General features: G+C 37.9%; 1 pseudogene; it reads left to right on the top strand.

The window, feature by feature from the left end:
- The first annotated feature begins 1,557 nt into the window (after window positions 1–1,557).
- LOC125104918 (translation machinery-associated protein 7-like) lies at window positions 1,558–1,748 on the top strand (annotated as a pseudogene).
- The last annotated feature ends 4,464 nt before the right edge of the window (window positions 1,749–6,212 follow it).

Below are 6,212 nucleotides of genomic sequence, written 5' to 3'. Positions count from 1 at the left end.
ATCTTAACATGCTGGGGTTTTATCAAAGCTTACCTGAGCTGGGGGAGGTGGACTCCCCCCACCCCCCACCCCCCGCCAACTCCAGGCCACTAGAGCCATCTTGTGCCACCTAAGGAGGGGGCCAGAGAAATATTCATGAGGTCCTCCACGGTAGGTACAGGCTCACTAACAGACTGAGGACTCAGAATACTTCCCCTCCCCCCACTCCTCATCACCACATTACTAAAGGCCTCTTGCCAGTGGTTCATTTTACCTGGTACATCATGTCTGGCTATGAAGACACAGTTACTAGGCATACCAAAGGGCAAAATGTACAAACACAGTTTGAAGAGAGAGAGCAAGCATCAGAACCACACATGGCAGGGATGTTGGAATTGTTAGACTGGGAATTTAAAACAACTATGATTCATATGCTAAGGGATTTGATGGATAAAGCAGACTGCATACCGGAACAGGGGGGCATTGTACACAAAAAGATGAAAATCTTGAGAAGAAATGCAACAACAACAACAAAAAAACACTGTAATGGGCGCCTGGGTGGCTTAGTTGGTTAAGCATCTGCCTTCGTCTCTGGTCATGGTCTCAGGGTCCTGGGATTGAGTCCTGTGTTGGGGTCCTTGCTTAACAAGGAGCCTTCTTCTCCATCTGCCTGCCACTACCCCTGCTTGTGCTCTCTCTCCCTCTCTGACAAATAAATAAAATCTTAAAAAACCCCAGCACTGAACAGAGATGAAAAATTCCTTTGATGAGTTTATTAACAGTCTGGATGTGGCTGAAGAAACTGTCTCTGAGCTTGAGGATCTATCAATAGAAACTTCCAGAACTGGAAAGAAAAAAAGGCAAAAAACCAAAAACAGAACCAACCAAACAACAACAAAAACCCCAAAACAGTGGACAACAACAAAAAAAGACAAAAAAAAAGACAGAAAAAACATACAGCAGAATATGTAAGATGTGTGGGACAACTGCAAAGGTGTAACATAAATGTGATGAGAAAATCAGGATAAGAAAGAAAGGAGTAGAATAAATATTTGATACAACAAAGACTGAGAATTTCTCCCAAATTAATATGACACACCAAACTACAGATCCAAGGAGCTCAAATAACACCAAGAAAAACCCCAAATAAATAACAACATAAAAACCCAAACTATACCAAAGCATACCTAATTCAAGCTACGAAAAATCAAAGATAAAGAAAAAAAAATCCAGAAAAATCAAAGATAAAGAAGCCAAAGGGAAAAGACACCTTACCTACAGAGGAACAAAAGTAAGAATTACATCTGATCTCTCAAAAACCATGCAAGCAAGAACAGTATGAAATGAAATATTTAAAGTGGTAAGAGGAAAACCCCTGCCAACTCACAGTTCTGTGTCCCTGCAATATTCTCTTTCAAAAGTCAAGGAGAAAGAAAGACTTCCTCAGACAAAAAATGAGGGAAATGTATTGTCAGTACACCTGCTTTGAAGAAATGTTAAAGGAAGTTCTTTAAAGAAAAGCAGTGCAATTTAGGTCAGGCTTATGGTGGCAGGGTCTGGGGAAGGAGTGCCGGTGCCATGTCCAGCCATAGGGGTGGTGAGAAGCTCCTGCAGCAGCCCAAGAAACAGGCCAGGGAGAAGGACAAGGAGCATAAGGCATTCAAGCAGAAGCAGAAGAGAAACAGAAGAAACTTGAGGAGCTAAAAGTGAAGGCCATGGGGAAAGACCCCCTGGCTGCAGGTAGAATTAAGAAATCTGGCAAAAAGTAAAGCATTCCTGTGCCAAGGCAATGCTGGTCTATAATTCCATGCCTGTTTAAACTTCTGGATTCTTTGTCATACTGTCTGTTGCTGCCTATAGCTAGAATGAAGTGTTGTCTTAGATCCTGTTGTACATTTAAGAGTAAACTTTTATAAAAAAAATCAATTATACTAAAAGAAGTAATAAGGGTCAAAAGCTCAGATCTACATAAAGAAAAACATCAATTTAGGAAGAAGTAAAGGTGAAATAAAGGTTATGCTTATGTATGCTTACATATAAGTGAATTGAATGACAGCTATGATTTGAGGGACAGAATGGGAGAATTTGTAGCATTTTGGTATTATAAGGTCCTCACATTGCCCATGAAGCAGTATAGTGTTATTTGGAGTGGATTTGGATTAGCTGTAAATGTATATTACAAACTTCAGAGAAATCATTTTAAAAAGAAAAAAAAGTACAGTTAATATGCTGAGAGAGAAAATTGAATCATATAAAATGATCAATTCAAACCCTAAAAGGGCAGAAAAGGAGTGGAAGACAAGAATAGGAACAAAGAACAAGGACAACAAATAGAAAACAGTGAAAATATGGTAGATATTGATTGAACTCTGTCCATCATTACTTTAAACCTCAATGGTCAGCATACCAATTAAAGAACCAAGATTGTAAGAGTGAATCAAAAAACAAGGCCCAAGCCCATATTACCTACAAGGAATCTGCTTAAAATATGAAGATGCATATAGATTAGAAGTCAATGGATGGAGAGAATTATACCATGCTAACACTAACAGAAGGAAAGCACAGTAGCAATATTAATTTCAGACAGAACAGCTTCACAACAAGGAAAGTTATCTTTTTTTATGCAAAAAAAAAAAGACATTGCATAATGCTAAAAGGGCTTAATTCTCCAAGAAGACGTAATCTTAACATGTAGGGCACCCATCAAAATATGCCAGAGAAAATAATAGGAATTCAGGGAGAAATAGATGCGTCCAATATTATAGTAGGAGACTACTGAAAAGATGTTGCTGTATATCATCTGTCACCAGGAAATTGCAAATCAAAACTATAGTAAGATACCGCTAAACCCCTCTTGGAATGGCCAAAATTCAGCACCAAATTCTGTTAAGGATTTGGAGCCACAGGAGCTCTCATTCATTGCTGGTGGGAATGCAAGAGGGTACCGTCACTCTGGAAGATAGTTTGGAGGTTCTTACAAAGTCGAACTTACTCTTACATAGCATCCAGAAATCCCCAGTAATTTGCCCAAAGAATTTGAAAAGTTATGTTCACACAAAGACCTTGACAAGGATGTTTACAGTGACTTTATTCATCATTGCCAACATTTGGAAGTAACCGGGATGTCCTTATGCAGGCGAATGGAGATCATGGGGGAGACTATATATGCCTGTTTGGGGGAGAGTAAATAGAAATTCTCTGTACCTTCCTCTCAATTTTGCTGTGATCCTAAAACTACTCTAAAGAATAAATTCTTTTAAAAATAAACAAATATATAAATGAATGAATGAACGAATAAACTTTTAAAATAGGAGAGAAACTGATACATTAATATAGAAATGATTCAGCTAGATTGATATAGAAATGAATCATGTCTGACAAATGGAAAAAACATATAAACAAGATAGTATGTAATACAAGAAAATTTTCTCAAAATAAACAATAACTACATATATTTTTCAAAAAGCTCCAGAATTCTTAATACTGAGGCCAAACCCAATTGAGCTACTGAGCTTTATAGGTAGATTTATTTCATGAACCTAAGCAAGGAGTGAAAAAGTAGAAGTCTTTTTTTCAAGGCGAAAAAACAAAGTTAGCTGGCCTCAGATTTTTCTACAATAATATTCTGGGCCAGAAGAATAAAAGAATTACCCTAAAATGTTATGCATCACCAAGTTGCTATTATATTGTAAAGGTAATAAGGAGATGCTGCCAAGAATTGAAAGAATACACACTAGCCATTTTGGAAATTAAAAACAAAACAACTGCAGGAAAATCCTGTTTGAGTGGTATCCAGCTAAGAGGTTAAAAAAGGGAAACCGATCAGAATGGAGAAATGTATAAAGTGAATACAGAATCAATGTAAACTCATCAATGATTTTAAGAATTATAGGCACAGATCTAATTGTGACCATTATCCACATGAACATCATGATCTAAAGTAAGAAAAATTTGTAAGTGACAAGGAGAATCCTCACAGAAATGCTAATAGGCTAAAAATTAAGGCATGAAGATTATTTTTTTAAATGGCTCCCACTTTTGTTTCTTCCCATTAACCTCCACTTTTTACTTTAGAGCTATCCTTTTGGAATTAACACTTTTTATGGGAAAGAGGCATTTATTTCAACAAAAAGTTTCCCATTAATTAGTCCTTTTTCTTTCAAGTTTAACTTGAGCACAAAAAAATTTAAACATGTTAATTTTAGCAAATCTAGACTCTAGAGAATGGTCCCATGTCATGTTCATGATGGTATTTCTGACTAGCTAGTGATCCTTCCTGCTCTGAGTCTGGATAGAAAAATGCCTGTTGTAATAATTATGACAATAACGAGTAATCATAGCTAACAATTTAGGTGTTCTAATGTAGATTAGATTCTAGGTGTTCTAATGTAGATTAGCCTCTATATTCTCACCCTGGCATTTCAGATGAGGAAACCGAGACCTGGGTGTATCCACACACAAACACACAGAGGGACCAGGAGTCATCAGAAAGCAGCCAGACTGGCTCCTGAGTCCTGCTCTTCAGCACGAAGCTGAGTGGCTTCCCTAGGATTCATGGTGGCCAATTCCAGAAGGAATTTTATTACACTTTCATCTTTGCATATGATTTTTCCTGTATGGTTTGAATTCTTAATGATGACTTTGAGTTTAAATTTAAAAGGGATATTTTTTCCTGGCCCCTGGGTGGCTCAGTCGGTTTAGTGTGGGACTTGATTTTGGCTTAGGTCATGATCTCAGGGTGGTGAGAATGAGTCCTACATCGGGCTCCATGTTGGACATGGAGACAGCTGAAGACTCTCTCTCTCTTGCTCTGTCCAGCCACATCCTCTCTGGGAAGGAAGTGAAGGGAAGGGAAAGAAGGAAAGAAGGGAAGGAGGGAGGGAGGAAGGAAGGAAGAGAGAAAGGAAGAAAAACAGGAAGGAAGGGAGGGAGGGAGGAAGAATATTTTTACTTTAATTATTTTATAAAGAGTTGGAAGACAGTTTGATATAGGCAGGACATACACTGGGAGGTGGAAATTTAGATAGTTTTATTTCTCTGAATTTGCCTACATTTACAATTTTTATTTTTTAAAGGATTGTAGAAAATTGAGTAATTTAATTCAAAATGACACTTGCTCCCTCTTAGGCAGACAAACCAAATATGCTTTTTAATTTTTATATTGTCCATTATTTTTTTTTCCAAAATTCACTGCTTGGAAGAACATTCATTTCTTATTTTTCTCTAAGTGCTTTGGAATCAACCAGTAAGGGGAGTGCTACTTTTAAAGAGAGTGGAGTACAGATAATTACAGTGAAATGAAATGAGAAGAAAACCATTCCTATGGTGAGAAAAAGGCATTTTTAAGTAGTTGGATTTGGAAGAACTAATGTAGGGTCTTTATAAATTTCACTATGGAATTTTTTTTTTCACTATGGAATTTTTAAGCAGGATTCTGTCACTAGCTCTCTGTTCTGTAGTAATCCTACTAAGAAAATTGACAAGGTTTGGAACAGTACCATGAAACAAGACACATAGTAAGCCTTCAGTAAATCTGCAGAATTACAGTTGCCATTTCCACCAGACAGAAGAAGAGCCTGAGGATCAGAGTGGTCAAGCGTCAGACCTCAGGTCAAGTCTACCAGGTCTCATCAAAATGGAGTGGTAGAAAATGGTTACTGAATCTATCCTCCATTGCCTCTTGATTTAAAAACATCAGTAACTTCTGTGAGAAGAGTCTATAATATATGTTTACTCACCTTATCATATGTTTATACAAATAATAAACTTATACAAATGGAATATGTTATGGTCATATGAAAATGGCTCAATGGATTCTCAAGAAACTTGGGGAGTTTGGGGGGCATGCATTTACTTAAAGCTATCTAGGGAACAGGAAATTACATTGGAGGGTCATGGGAGTCATCTTGGAGTAGCTTCAGCTGCTCAAAAGAGTTTATCAAATTTGCAGGTTGAGTTTTGAGCCAGTGTAACCCCCCCCAAAACAGCCTTTGGAATATAAACAAAAACTTGGTTAGGTTTTTCAAAGGGCTGGTCCTCCCAAGTCAGCTGATGCTAAGACACCCCCAGCAGCCCCATGTGATGGCTGAGCTGGGCCATGTTGGCCATGGGAGAGGAAACAGGCAGTGGTTCACATACAAACCTGTAGAGGAAGTCACAGGGGACAGAGTTCACAGAGTTGCGGGTTGGATCCCCAATGGTGTGGCAGCAGAAATTTCGCTACTTAATGATTA

Source organism: Lutra lutra, chromosome 7, assembly GCF_902655055.1.
Source record: "Lutra lutra chromosome 7, mLutLut1.2, whole genome shotgun sequence".
NCBI lineage: Eukaryota > Metazoa > Chordata > Mammalia > Carnivora > Mustelidae > Lutra > Lutra lutra.
Note: the sequence above shows the minus strand (reverse complement) of the source record. Positions and strands in the feature narration are given on the sequence as shown.